At 52.0% G+C, this 15332-nt stretch overlaps 1 protein-coding gene across 3 annotated transcripts in view; it reads left to right on the top strand.

Annotated features, from left to right (window-relative positions):
* LOC117365620 (adenosine deaminase domain-containing protein 2-like) overlaps window positions 1-15332 on the top strand; it is a 54444-nt gene that overhangs the window by 10654 nt on the left and 28458 nt on the right. The gene's annotated exons all lie outside the window — the stretch shown is intronic.

Here is a 15332-nt window from a genome sequence, read left to right as displayed (position 1 = left end):
TCTGATGGGATGTCATATAACTCTGGAGCAGATAAGGTGGGTTCAAGATCAGTATCTTGCAGAGAAAGATCAGAATCAGCGTCTCCAACTCCAGGAGATTCTCTATAGGAAGGAGAAGGATGCTTCCTGGTCTGAGGAATATGATGACTGAGAGTGTTGAGAAGAGCTTCTTTGATGATGTCGGTACCGATCATATAAAGACGAAGATCAATGTCAAGAATGTGTTCTGGACTTACATCGAGGTGAACGTGAATCGGTACTGTGTGATGCTCACTTGGATTTAGAAGAGCTGACATCGGTACTGTGAGATCTTGATGTCCATTGATACTTCGATGGACAGCTGGATTCGGTACCCTTAGGCCTTGATGTGCCATGCTTAGATTGGGCCGGTACTGAGGGAGTCGATGCAAGCACTGGTGCCACATGTAGCTTAAACAGGTCACCGAGCTCCCTCCAAAAGAACTTCAGCTGGTCCTGGAAGGACTGCACTGGTACCATTGGCTCAACAGCCGGTACCATCGGTGCTGCAGGGTGTCAAGGGGTGGGGGACCTCAGTGAGGAAGTGCACCCTAAAGGAGACATAGCCTGCACAGAAGATCGATGATGGCGTTGATACCTGGCATACATCGAGGGACTCGATGTGGACGATGCCTGTGACACTGGCTGGGTAGACTGCTTCTTAGTAGGCTTACTCGATGTAGGAAGGACATCTGACACTGCTTCTCTTGCTGGATGGGTTGAGCCTTAAGACAGCATTTTTGTAAAGTAGAACAGTGGATGTAAGTTTCTACTCGATGTCCAGTCACAGACACTGAATGCACCAGTTGTGCCGGTCAGTGATGAAAATGGGCTGCTAGCAACAAGTGCACTTTTTGAACCTGCTAGAAAGCCTCGATGTGAGGAAAAATCTCAGTTTCAAGGTCAAAAAACCCAATGGTTGTACCCCAAGAAGGAACTCTCGGGGTGAGGAAAAAAATGCAGACAGGCCTGAAGGCCCGTACTGAGGAAAATCCAAAAAGGACGAGAAGAAAACTTTTTTTCTTTTTCCCCAGAGAAAAAGTACTGAAGAAAAGAACTATAAGTAATTTAAATAAAAGGAAAAACGAGCTGAAAGGCAAAAAGTACATTGACTGGGAAGGCAACTCGCTCCACAGAAAACGAAAAACTGAGGAACCACGAGCAGATGTCAGGCGGGAAGGCACTCGTGCAATGCAGACAGTCTCAGCTTCTTAAGAAGTTAAAATGACAGCACACTTTTAGCACTGTCCATATTGGGCTCTGTGGATGATGATGTGTGTGAATATGCTGCTTGCTTGTCCAAGGATAATGTGGTTTCCAACTTTCACATCAATCAAGAAGTTTGCTTACCTGCCTTCACTCCTTCGGGATCGAGAAAAGAGTGATCAGATGTTGAAATTTGTTGGATGTGCACAGACTGTTATTGTATCTAGAGGTTACGAACAAATTTTGTTTGTTGGATCATCTGTTTGTATTGGCTGGGGCTGCCCGTAAAAGTCAACTAGTCTCAAAAGTGACTATTTTAAGATGGATTCATATGGTCATTTTTTCAGCCTACATCGGAAGTGGAAAACATCCTCCTATATCCTTAAAGGCACACTTTACTAGAAGCATAGCTTCCTCATGGGTGGAATCTTCGGCAATGTCCCCAAGAAATCTGTAGAGCTGCCACTTGGTCTTCTGTTCATAAGTTCATGATGTTTTACAGGGTGGAAGTGGCAGCCAAACAGGACTCTGCATTCAAAGCTTCAGTTCTGATAGCTAAACTTGGGTGCTTTGATAAATCCCACACGTTCAAGAATGGAATGTCTGATGCACTAGAAGGAAAGATTAGGTTCTTACCTTGATAATTTTTCTGGTAGACAGACACTTCATTCCTGAAGCCCACCCTGTCAGATGTTCATTTGCCTGCTTACCGCCTCAGAGGTGCCGGGGAATCTGGACATGTTTTTTTTTTTTTTCCTTTGTCCAGCCTTAACAAGGATAGAGAATGTGACTGCTGCGTTGAAGTTAGAGGATATATGTAAAATCTCCCTCACTCTTAGTGCAGTAATTTGTTTGATTTTCACCTTATGTATTGCAAATGGTTAAGTTTATCTGTTATATATACCCATTCCTATTTCCTCTCCAGAGCTGACCATCTGCTTTGGTATGAACCGAAGAATTGGAGGACAGCCCAGAAGGATGAGAGACAGAGCAAAAGAATGCTAATGAAGCCCAAGAATTCTTGCGATAAGGAATGGAGTGTCTGTCTACTAGAAAGAATTATTGTTGAGGTAAGAACCTAATCTTTCCTTCTATTACATCCCTTCTGGATTCTATATGCTAGGTGTTCAATCCTAACCTGCATCTGGGTGTTTCATAAATCCATATCTTTTCTGCACATATACTCCACCCCTTAGCCTGAGAGTTAGTAAACAATCCCAGCTACAGTTTTTGCAAGCAGTCCGTGCAGAAGTCTTTTGCAGTTGATCTGTTTCTGTTTATTATTTTTTTCACTTAAAGCACTGAAGCCACCAAAAAACAAACTTTGAGACCCCTCCCCGGTGGCTCCCCTATCAGAGAAAAGGACACAGTCCTGCGGTGCCGGACTGCAGCTTCACAGAGAAACTCTGGTGGATCTGTGGAGCCAGCCTGCTGTGTGTCATCTTCTTCCAGTTCCCGGGGTCCCTTCTCGTGGGAGTCTGCTGGCCCGTGACTCTCACAGGATTCTAGCGCAGGCTGTGTGCTTGTGGAAGGAAACCCGTCTGGGTTCAAGGTGCAGGCTGCCGGGTCAGCGATTTTGTACCGCATGCTTGTAGCATGGCAGGGGGCGGTAGCTGCGGACTTCACCTCCTCCATGTCCTCTTGGGCTGGGAAGCTGGCCTGGGTCTTGCCCAGGGGATTTTCTGGAGTCTGGTGCAGTACACCTACGTTTTGAGTCTGGGGACTCTTTTGGTGCAATGCATGTACCTTAACATAGAAACATAGAAACATAGAAATAGACGGCAGATAAGGGCCCACGGCCCATCTAGTCTGCCCACCTTAATGTCCCTCCCCTACCTTTGCCCTGTGAATAGATCCCATGTGCCGATCCCATTTGGCCTTAAAATCAGGCACGCTGCTGGCCTCAATCACCTGTAGTGGAAGACTATTCCAGCGATCAACCACTCTTTCAGTGAAAAAGAATTTCCTGGTGTCACCTCGTAGTTTCCCGCCTCTGATTTTCAACGGATGCCCTCTTGTTGTCGTGGGACCCTTGACAGAGCCTTGCCCTGGTTGCGGAATGGGCCTTTTCACTGGATTTTATTTGGCTCCTCTGAACAGTGTATGCTCAGACACTGCTTGTTTGGCACAGCTGGCGGGCACATCGGGGCTTTTTCACTCTGTGGTAAAGCTTTCTGTTTGGGAGCTCGATTGCAGTAGTTGCCATGCAGATTTTTTATGATGCTTCTTTCTCCTGCCACTGTATTTAATTTGGATCCAGCTGATACCTTTGCTGAGATTGTCTTCCTCAGCCGCCTTAAGCGTCTGGATTTGAAGATGCTGATCCTTCACATTTTCAGCAGACTTCGGTCCGCTTCTTTACGGCTGATGTTCTGAAAGAGCTCCATTTTGGATTTTTCACCTTTTCATTCTCTGGATTTGGTCCTGGTCTGTTCTGTGCCTTTTTCCATTCCTTGGTCTAATTCCAGAACACTGTGGTCTCTGGAATGTTTTTTCCGATCTGCTAAAGCTATGTCTACGCTTTGATTTTCTGAATCCTGATTTTTGGCAGGTGTGAATAGCCTGAGGTAGATTCTGCTGTGGGGTAGGTTTTCCAGCGTGCAGACCCACCCTAAGGAAGGGGGAATGAGGTTTCAGGACTCTCAGGATTGCAGGGTAAATGTTATGTTACAAACGAGTGGCGGTGGCCACTTCCTTTATGGCATGTGCCTGTTATTTGGGCCTGCACAATGCATCCTCTGTGAAGGTGTATACCTGTCCTCCTCTGGTGCTGGTTGGTGTGGAGGTGCCCTTTATGATCTCATTCGAGTTCTTAGTATGTTTTCTGCTGGTGCAGTGTCTGAGTGCCAAACTCCTAGGATTCGTCTTTGGAAGAGGATGCTTTCTTGAGGATCATCTTCAGCGGCCGCCTTTCTCAGGGCCAGATTCTTGTTGGGTATAGGTCTTGATGTCCTCTATTCAGGTGTTGCGAACGCTGCCCTAGTTTTCTCCCAGTAAACCAGTTTCAGGGGGTTTGTAGTTCTCTTTGTTCCTTCCGCAGGTCATCAGAGATACTCGGGTGTTTTTTCTCCTAGAAACATTCCAAGGGCTACGCCCACGTTTTCAATTCCAGGTGTCCTCAGGTTTTTGTGCAGTGGCTATGCTTCTCAAAAAAAAAAAGCGCCAATGTTGCCAGAGGTTGGGCATGGCTTCCTCCCAATTACAGGTTTGAAGCTTTTACAGCCAGTTGGCAGACCCTGTGGGGAGTTTCTGTGAGTATATTATCCCAGGACAAGCAGGCATGATATTCTCACATGTGGGTGACGTCATCTACGGAGCCCCGATGCGGAAGCATTTTCAAGCAAACTTGATTGAAGATTTAAGTTAGCTCTGCTGCTCCAGGCATGCGTGCCTTCCTGCTCCACTAGGGGGCGCATCCCCTCGTGGTCTCCAGTTCAAAATTTTCCGCTGAGCCTAGAAGTCATGTTTTTTCAGGCTCTGCCCCAACTGCCTTCTAGCACCGCGATTTTCTTATTTTTTTTCTCGATTAAGTTGCTGTGCGCAAATTTTTTCTTGTTCAACTTGCTCCTGCTTCGTTTTTGAACCGACCCGGAGGCTTCCGGGTCCCCGTGGCCACGTGGCTACTCGAGCCGCGGCCACTTTCGATTCTATGTCCCGGCCTTTGACCGGCTTTAAAAAGTGCACCCGGTGCGAGCGGCTTCTTTCCATCACAGACCCGCATTGCCGGTGCATCCTCTGCCTGGGGGCCGCTCATCCAATCGACTCCTGCCCCCAGTGTGCTACTTTCCAGAACCGGGCCCTCCGCCGAAGAAAAGCCCGCATGGCGGATCTCTTCGCCGCCGACCAACCCTCTACCTCGGCTTCGAGGTCGGCCCCGGCCTTGACCTCGGCCCCGAATACCTCGGCATCGCCTCGAGACTCGAATCCGAAGTCCTCGGGACAACAGAAAGCCTCGGCTCCGGGTAAGTCCCCTCTTCCCTCTTCAGGTTCCGCAACAACGAAGAAGCCAGCCTCGGGGACACCGGCGACGCATGGTGGAAGTCCCATGCTCACAGCCTCGGCGAAGCCCTCCAAGCCTTCGGGCCGTGCCTCCACCACACGGGAATACTCTGATACGAGGTCGCCCCCGGTGGAGCGCACCGAGGCAGTGGACATGCCCTCGATGCTGTCCGTGCCCGTTTTCCAGGACCTACTCCGAGCAATGATTTCATCGGAGCTGTCCGCTGCAATGGCCCATCTACAACCGACCTCGACCCCGCATGTGCCAGACCAGCCTGAGCCTCACGTCAAGCCACCTCGAGGAAAAGCGCGCAAGCTTCGCCGCATCCCATCCTCCTCGGACTCCTCGTCGAGACACCCGAGGCGCTCTCCCTCCACAGACTGCCGCGGGGCAAAACGTCGTGCTAAAACGACAGAAACCTCGAACCACCGTACCTCCAAGAAGGCCCGAGGTTCCCCCACTCTACGAGGCCGTTGACCTACACCTCGTATGGGACCGCTGAGGGTGACGGAGCTATCACTCTCCAACCCGCGCATCCTCCGAACTCCCCCTCGGACCGGGGCTCCGATCCGAGATTTCAGACTTTCACCGAGGGAGTCCGGGTTGAGGTCACCGATTCGTCATCGATCGGTACCCCGAACCCCGGCATCGTCTCCGAGGGGCTCCTCGAGACGGCGGAGATCCACGACCCCGGAACACTTTCACAGTGCTTCCCCGGTCTCGGAGCGTGGATCGGAGCAGGAACCTCGATACTCGAGGGAAGACTCCCCATCCTCCTCCACCCGACAGAGGTCTCGTTCACCGACCCCGCAAGGGGCCTCGGGAACATCCCGCCCATCCTTCTCTCGCTTTGTCCAGGACATGGGCCACGCTTTGGACTTAGACCTCCAGTCCGACTCCAGATACTCTAAAGAGTACCTAGCGTAGCTGGATATGCCATCACTGCCCAGAGAGTCCCTTCGCTTACCGCCTAACCCGGTACTCCAACAGGCTTTCTTCAGAAACCTCGAGACCCCCTATATGGTCACAGCAGTACCCTCCAAAATGGAGGCTAAGTACCGTACAGTACCCTTCCCGGGATTTGAACAATCGCAGCTCTCCCACCAGTCGCTGTTGGTAGAATCCTCCTTGAAGAAGGCTCACCCCTCCAGGGTCTCAGCGGCGGTCCCCCCAGGCCGAGAAGGCCGAACCCTAGACAAGTTCGGCAGGAGACTATATCAAAATGCGATGATGGCCTCTAGGGTGCAAAGCTACACTTTCACCTTCACATCCTAACTCAAACATCTCATTGGACTACTGAGAGCCTTTGAGACTGACTTACCGGCCTCCCACCAAGGAGCGTTTAGCCTGCTTGCAGAGTCCCTCTCCAACCTACGCCTCCATCTATTCCACGTGGCCTACGATGGCTTCGAACTCTCCTCCAGAGAGGCAGCCTTTGCTATCGCCATGCGCCGACTAGCTTGGTTGCGCCTGGTCGACATGGACCCCAACTTACAGGACCGGCTGGCTAACCTCCCCTGCGTGGGTAAAGAACTGTTCGATGACACTATCGAGGCGGCTACAAAACGCCTCTCCGAACACGAACGCTCGTTTGCCTCCCTCGTGCGGCAAAAGCCAAAACCATCCACGTCCAGGCCATTCAGGTCCCCTCCGCGCCGCTACCCACAAAAATCCACTCCTGCCTTCTCGCGGCCTTCGCCCAGGCGCCCGCAAGCCCACCATCGGGCCCCGCCCAAGTCCCAACCGCCTGCGACTACCAAACCGTCCCCGTCCTTTTGACGGGACACGCGGAAGGGGGCGGGCCCCCTCCACCGTAGTCCCAGGCCTCCTTCCCATCGGGGGTCGCCTCAAGGTCTTTTACCCTCGCTGGGAACAAGTCACGTCGGACGCATGGGTCCTTGGCGTGATCTCATCAGGATACTCTCTCAACTTTCGGGCCATTCCTCCAGACAACCCCCCAAGGAATTGCCCTCCCAACCGGACGCAGCTACCCCTACTCCTCTCCGAAGCTCGAGATCTGCTTCACCTGAGAGCAGTGGAGGAGGTTCCCCCCGGCCAACGGGGGAAGGGCTTCTACTCCCGTTACTTCCTGGTACCGAAAAAAACGGGAGACCTTCACCCAATACTAGACTTGAGACGCCTCAACAAATTCCTGGTACGGGAAAAATTTCGGATGCTTTCCCTGCCAACCCTCTACCCCCTGATCGACGAGGGCGACTGGCTCTGCTCCCTCGATCTGAAGGAGGCGTACACACATGTTCCAGTGCACCCCGCTCACCGCAAGTTCTTGCGTTTTCAGGTGGGAGACCTGCACCTGCAATACCGAGTCCTCCCCTTCGGCCTAGCATCGTCACCTCGGGTCTTCACCAAGTGCCTCGTGGTGGTCGCAGCTACCTTACGCTCCCAGGGTCTTCAGGTTTTCCCCTACCTGGACGACTGGCTGATCAAAGCCCCGTCCAGGGATGGGGTTATCTCAGCGACCCAACAGACTATTATCTACCTACAAAGTCTGGGGTTCGAGATAAACTTCCCAAAATCCCAACTACGGCCCTCGCAGTCCCTACAATTCATCGGGGCCACGCTGGACACGGTTCGCCTCCGTTCCTTCCTCCCCCCCTCCGCGTCTAGAGGCGTTAGTAAGTCTGAGCCGAAGGATCTCACTGATGACCTCGGTATCAGCTCGACAGATGATGACTCTCCTGGGCCACATGGCCTCCACCGTCCATGTCACACCCTTCGCCCGTCTCCATCTGAGAATCCCTCAATGGACCCAGGCCTCTCAATGGCGTCAAGACCGGGACCCGATCGATCGTCCCGTGACAGTGACTCCTTCCTTGCAACGATCGCTCCGCTGGTGGGCTGACTCTTCAAATCTTTCCAAAGATTTGCTCTTCCTCGCCCCTCCTCACAGCAAGGTACTCACCACAGACTCATCGGAGTACGCTTGGGGAGCCCACCTGGACGGCCTCCGCACTCAGGGGATGTGGTCAGCAGAAGACCGCCGCTGTCACATCAACGTGCTAGAACTCCGGGCCATCTATCTCGCAGCTGTAGCTTTTCAACATCTGCTTCTCATCCGAACCGACAACCAGGTAGCAATGTACTACGTAAACAAACAAAGGGGGGACAGGGTCTTGGCCCCTCTGTCGGGAAGCCATGCGCCTCTGGAAATGGGCAATCTCCAACAACACCTTCCTTCGAGCGGTGTACATACAAGGAGAACAAAACTGTCTGGCGGACAGACTCAGCCGCCTCCTCCAGCCACACGAGTGGTCACTGCACTCTCAGACCCTACGACAGGTGTTTGAAAAGTGGGGGACGCAGCAAATAGATCTGTTCGCATCCCCCCACAATCACAAACTGCCCCTCTTCTGCTCCCGGATACATTCCCTGGACCGACTCGAGGCCGACGCCTTCCTCCTCGACTGGGAGGGAAGGTTTACTGTACGCTGGTCCACCTGAAAATGGTGAAAGCCACCCTGATCCTGATTGCTCCTCGCTGGCCACGCCAGCCTTGGTTTTCCCTTCTACTTCAACTCAGTGTCAGAGATCCACTGCCTCTGCCTCGGTTTCCCTCTCTACTATCACAGAGTCAGGGTTCGCTGTTACATCCCAATCTTCAATCTCTTCATCTGAATGCTTGGTTTCTTTCCCCCTGACTTCTCTCCCCGTGTCTCAATCAGTCAAGGAGATATTGGAGGCCTCTAGAAAGACCTCGACGAGAACCTGCTATGCTCAAAAGTGGACAAGATTCTCAACCTGGTGCTCCTCTCAGAGCCAGGACCCGGTGTCGGTCCCCGTCCCTCTGGTCCTTGACTATTTACTTCAATTATCTCATTCCGGCCTAAAGACCAACTCCATTCGAGTACACCTCAGTGCGATTGCAGCCTTTCATCAGCCCCTGGAAGGAAAAGCCCTCTCGCTCCACCCCTTAGTCTCTCGCTTCATGAAGGGTCTTCTGAATATCCACCCTCCTCTCAAACCCCCTCCGGTGGTTTGGGACCTTAACGTGGTTCTGGCTCAACTAATGAAACCTCCATTTGAGCCCCTAGACAAATGCCATCCTAAATTCCTCACGTGGAAGGTGATTTTCCTGCTTGCACTCATTTCCGCCTGGCGAGTTAGTGAGCTACAGGCTCTGGTAGCGGACCCACCCTTCACTGTTTTCCACCATGACAAGGTAGTACTCCGCACACATCCAAAGTTCCTGCCTAAAGTAGTGTCTGATTTTCACCTCTCAGTCCATCGTCTTGCCCGTGTTTTTCCCCAAGCCTCACTCTCACCCCGGAGAGGTGGCGCTTCACACTCTTGACTGTAAGAGAGCGTTGGCCTTTTACCTCCAACGCACTCAACCACACCGGAAAGTCCCACAATTATTTTTGTCCTTCGACCCAAACTGGTTAGGCTACCCAGTTTCCAAGCGCACCTTGTCCAACTGGTTGGCCGATTGCATCACCTTTTGCTACGCTCAGGCTGGTCTCGCGCTGCATGGTCGAGTAACGGGACACAAGGTCCGAGCGATGGCAGCCTCCGTAGCGTTCCTCAGGTCCACACCTATTGAGGAAATCTGCAAGGCTGCCACGTGGTCTTCGGTTCATACTTTCACCTCCCACTACTGTCTGGACTCACTGTCCAGAAGCGATGGCCGGTTCGGCCAATCGGTATTGCGAAATCTATTTGCTTAAATTGCCAACTTCCCTCCATCCCTTTTCAGTTAGCTTGGAGTCACCCACATGTGAGAATATCATGCCTGCTTGTCCTGGGATAGAAACATAGAAGATGACGGCAGAAAAGGGCTATAGCCCATCAAGTCTGCCCACCCTACTGACCCATCCTCTTAAGTCTATACCTAGCGACCGATATTCCAGTTCGACCCTCGTAGGGATCCCACATAGGTATCCCATTTATTCTTAAAGTCCAGCACGCTGCTGGCCTCGATCACCTGCGCTGGAAGCTCATTCCAATGGTCAACCACTCTTTCTGTGAAGAAATACTTCCTGATGTCGCTATGAAATTTCCCGCCTCTGAGTTTGAGCGGATGCCCTCTAGTGGCAGAGGGTCCCCTGAGAAAGAAGATATCATCTTCCACCTCGATACGTCCCGTGATGTATTTAAATGTCTCAATCATGTAAAGCACAGTTACTTACCGTAACAGGTGTTATCCAGGGACAGCAGGCATATATTCTCACAACCCGCCCACCTCCCCGAGGTTGGCTTCTTTGCTAGTTAAGTGAACTGGAGACCACGAGGGGATGCGCCCCCTAGTGGAGCAGGAAGGCATGCATGCGTGGAGCAGCAGAGCAAACTTAAATCTTCAATCAAGTTTGCTTGAAAATGCTTCCGCATCGGGGCTCCGTAGATGACGTCACCCACATGTGAGAATATATGCCTGCTGTCCCTGGATAACACCTGTTACGGTAAGTAACTGTGCTTTACCGAAGGCCTTTCTTGTGGTGCTTTCTGCACACTGCAGGTTAGTGATACAGTGTTCCTCAGTGTTTTTTCTGAGTTGTCTTTGTGCCTGTTATCACTTGTTAATACTTTGCAGAGCATGCCAGTTCTTGAATTACTTCTGTTGATGGGGATTCTAGGCTATACCCCCTTGTCCTGGATTTGCAGGTATGTGCTTTACTTTGGGACTTAACTGGAATTACTAACTCTCAAGCCAAGGGGGTGGAGCATGGGTTCAGAAAAGATGTGGATTTCTGCAAAACCCAGACTGCGGGTTGAGATTGAATACCTAGCATATGGAATCCTCCAGGGACTAACAGATTATCGAAAGTATAAACCTAATCTTCCATTGATCTGTGGCTCCCCTGCTACCACCAGGATCTTCTGTCTGTCCCCAGTCTGCTTGAATTCTGCCTCTAGTTTGCCTCTTAGAGACTCTACTGGAAGTACCGTATTTTCACGCAAATAACACGCACCCGTATAAAACGCGCACACGTGTATAGCGCGCAGAAATCACGATGATAAGCACAAAAACTTTGGTATAACGCGCTCACGATTATACCGCGCATGCTGCCCGACTCTCCGTTCACCCCCCTGACTTCCGTGCACTGCCCCGCCTCTCCGTGCGCTGTCCCGACTCTCCGTTCACCCCCCCTGACTTCCGTGCACTGCCCCGCCTCTCCGTGCGCTGTCCCGACTCTCCGTTCACCCCCCCCTGACTTCCGTGCACTGCCCTGACTTTCCGTGCGCTGTCCCGACTCTCCGTTCACCCCCCCTGACTTCCGTGCACTGCCCCGCCTCTCCGTGCGCTGTCCCGACTCTCCGTTCACCCCCCCTGACTTCCGTGCACTGCCCTGACTTTCCGTGCGCTGTCCCGACTCTCCGTTCACCCCCCCCTGACTTCCATGCACTGCCCTGACTTTCCGTGCGCTGTCCCGACTCTCCGTTCACCCCCCCTGACTTCCGTGCACTGCCCTGACTTTCCGTGCGCTGTCCCGACTCTCCGTTCACCCCCCTGACTTCCGTGCACTGCCCCGCCTCTCCGTGCGCTGTCCCGACTCTCCGTTCACCCCCCCCCCCCGACGTCCGATTCATCCCCCCCCCCCGGCAGGACCATTCGCACCCCCACCCCGAAGGACCGCCGACTCCCCGACAATATCGGGCCAGGAGGGAGCCCAAACCCTCCTGGCCACGGCGACCCCCTACCCCCACCCCGCACTACATTACGGGCAGGAGGGATCCCAGGCCCTCCTGCCCTCGACGCAAACCCCCCTCCCCCCCAACGACCGCCCCCCCCAAGAACCTCCGACCGCCCCCCCAGCCGACCCGCGCCCCCCCTGGCGACCCCCACGACGCCCCCACCCCCCTTCCCCGTACCTTTGGTAGTTGGGCCAGAAGGGAGCCCAAACCCTCCTGGCCACGGCGACCCCCTAACCCCACCCCGCACTACATTACGGGCAGGAGGGATCCCAGGCCCTCCTGCCCTCGACGCAAACCCCCCTCCCCCCCAACGACCGCCCCCCCCAAGAACCTCCGACCGCCCCCCCAGCCGACCCGCGACCCCCCTGGCGACCCCCACGACCCCCCCACCCCCCTTCCCCGTACCTTTGGTAGTTGGCCGGACAGACGGGAGCCAAACCCGCCTGTCCGGCAGGCAGCCAACGAAGGAATGAGGCCGGATTGGCCCATCCGTCCTAAAGCTCCGCCTACTGGTGGGGCCTAAGGCGCGTGGGCCAATCAGAATAGGCCCTGGAGCCTTAGGTCCCACCTGGGGGCGCGGCCTGAGGCACATGGGCCCAACCCGACCATGTGCCTCAGGCCGCGCCCCCAGGTGGGACCTAAGGCTCCAGGGCCTATTCTGATTGGCCCACGCGCCTTAGGCCCCACCAGTAGGCGGAGCTTTAGGACGGATGGGCCAATCCGGCCTCATTCCTTCGTTGGCTGCCTGCCGGACAGGCGGCTTTGGCTCCCGTCTGTCCGGCCAACTTCCAAAGGTACGGGGAAGGGGGGTGGGGGGGTCGGCCAGGGGGGTCGCGGGTCGGCTGGGGGGGCGGTCGGAGGTTCTTGGGGGGGGGACGGTCGTTGGGGGGGAGGGGGGTTTGCGTCGAGGGCAGGAGGGCCTGGGATCCCTCCTGCCCGTAATGTAGTGCGGGGTGGGGTTAGGGGGTCGCCGTGGCCAGGAGGGTTTGGGCTCCCTTCTGGCCCGATATTGTCGGGAAGTCGGCGGTCCTTCGGGGTGGGGGTGCGAGTGGTCCTGCCGGGGGGGGGGGATGTATCGGACGTCGGGGAGTCGGCCGGGCAAGAGGGCTTGGGCTCCCTCTTGCTCCGATCGTGGATGCGGGTGCGGGTGGGAGCGCGTGCGAGTGGTCGTTCGGGGTGGGGGTGCGAGTGGTCCTGCTGGGGGGGTGAATCGGGCGTCGGGCGGGGTGGGAACTATGTTTTAAAACTTTCGTATACCGCGCTCACGCATATAACGCGCGAGGGGTATGCACGGTAGGTAAAAACGCGTATAACGCGCGCGTTATATGCGTGAAAATACGGTATTTTCCAAATGTTCACCACTTTTCTGTTAAACCTAATAATTTTGAGTCTAGTTTAGTTATTGAGAGGTTATCAGGAAGAGCTTTTTGCATTTCTTTATTTGTTTTTTATTCTATTTTATTTTTATGATTGACCTAGAAAACGATGGCAGATAAAGGCGACTTATGGTTTGTACATTGATTTGAGTTTTTATTCAGGAGCAAGTAGATGGTATAAAATGTTTTTTAAAATAAATAAATATTTAAAACATTGATAATCCCAAAGTCAGCATAACTCGGCTGGAAAAGGTTAGAAATGCATTTTCATTAATGGGTTATCAGACAAGTCCTTTTTTTCTTGTTTTGGTGGCTGCATCAGATTTTTTTACCCCAAATATGTTTTCAATTTTATGGATTAAATAGTCAAACACTCAACCATTCTTAGAAATTTTTAAGTCTTTTTTTTTTTTTTTAATATCTTTATTCCTTTTTACATTATACAAACAAGTGTACAATAAATCAAGTCATATTATACATTCTTCACTTGAAACTTTACAATCATCTTATACCATAAATTACCTCCCCTCCCTCCCTTTCCAAATATTTTTTTAACTACTCATCCTAATGTCATAAAACCCACCCATCCACCCTCCCACCCTATACATACTAAATGGGGATAAATTCAATTATTTATTATAGTAATCAATTAATGGTCCCCACACATCTTTAAATTTCTTATAATATCCTCTCTTAATCGCCAATGTTTTTTCCATTTCATACACATGACACACCGAACTCCACCAGAAACAGTAATTCAACCCCCTGTAATCTTTCCAATTGTATGTTATTTGTTGGATGGCAACTCCTGTTAAAATCATTAACAGCTTATTCGAGGAGATTTGACTTTTGGCCCTCATAGACATCCCAAACAAAACTGTGTCATATGACAGGGCCACATGATTCTCTAACATAGAATTTATTTGTCCCCAGATCAATTTCCAAAAATTATTAATGAGGACAATAAAATAATAAATGATCTAGGGTTCCAGCCTCAAGATGACAATGCCAACATCTATTAGACTTAGAGCAATCCAATTTTTGTAAACGAACAGGGGTCCAGAGTGCTCTATGCAACAGGAAAAACCATGTTTGCCTCATAGACGCAGACAATGTACATCTTATCCTCCAAGACCAAATACGTGGCCATTGAGATGCATTAATTTTATGCTTAATCTCAATGCTCCAAATATCTCTAAGTACAGTCCTTGGTTTTTTATTTAAATTTTTAAGTCTTTTTTACCTCTTAACTACACCCTTTGACATATCTGTCTGTTAGCTCTTCTGCAATGTTGGTGCCAAACATTGACCTTTATAAATATTGCGGTATCGCTCTGCATTTTTCTTGCAGCAGATTGGACCCCATCAACCACTACTGCATGCTTTGAGCTGTGTTGCTTAAACTTCTCACTCAGGTTTTCATTTTATTTCCTAACTCCCGTATGGTTCACTGAAACTGCGTAGGTTTTACCACTGGTGTAGCCAGCGAGGGCTTGGGCCCTCCTAACTTTGGGCTCAGGCCCCCTCCAAAATTGTGGTAGTCAAGGCTGATGGGAATGTTTAAGCCCCGCCAGCCAAAGAGTTTTCACTGATAGAGCTTTGCCTGTGCTGCCTGAGCAGCAGCAGAATGTTGTTCCATTCTTGCTTTATCTACCGATGTCGGCACTTTTGCACGTGCTTAGTTCATGTATTCGAACTGAGCATGTGCAGGTGTCGGAAGCTAGAGCGGCCTGCCTGCTGCACTGTTTCTCAGCATGTTCAGGACTCCGGCAGCAAAACTTTATCTGGCAGGGCTTAAACATCCCTGCCAGCAAAGTATAATTGGTGGTAGGGGGGATTAGTGGAAATGCTAGGTCATCCACCCCCCCTCCCCCACTAAATTTTCTCGTTGTGCTCCTAGTCTCTGCTAAGTACAGTATAGTTTCGGTTAACTGGGACTTTCACAGAACTGGCAAAAAAAATTGCTGGGGGGGGATAATGTCTCCTGAAGCACCAGTGGCAGGGTCCTGAGCTGCAAATCCTCCCTCCTGCCCCGAAGCACTAGTGTGGCAGCAGTCCTGAGCCGCAAAACCCTCCTCCCT

Source organism: Geotrypetes seraphini, chromosome 8, assembly GCF_902459505.1.
Source record: "Geotrypetes seraphini chromosome 8, aGeoSer1.1, whole genome shotgun sequence".
In the NCBI taxonomy this organism is placed as follows: Eukaryota; Metazoa; Chordata; class Amphibia; order Gymnophiona; family Dermophiidae; genus Geotrypetes; species Geotrypetes seraphini.
Note: the sequence above shows the minus strand (reverse complement) of the source record. Positions and strands in the feature narration are given on the sequence as shown.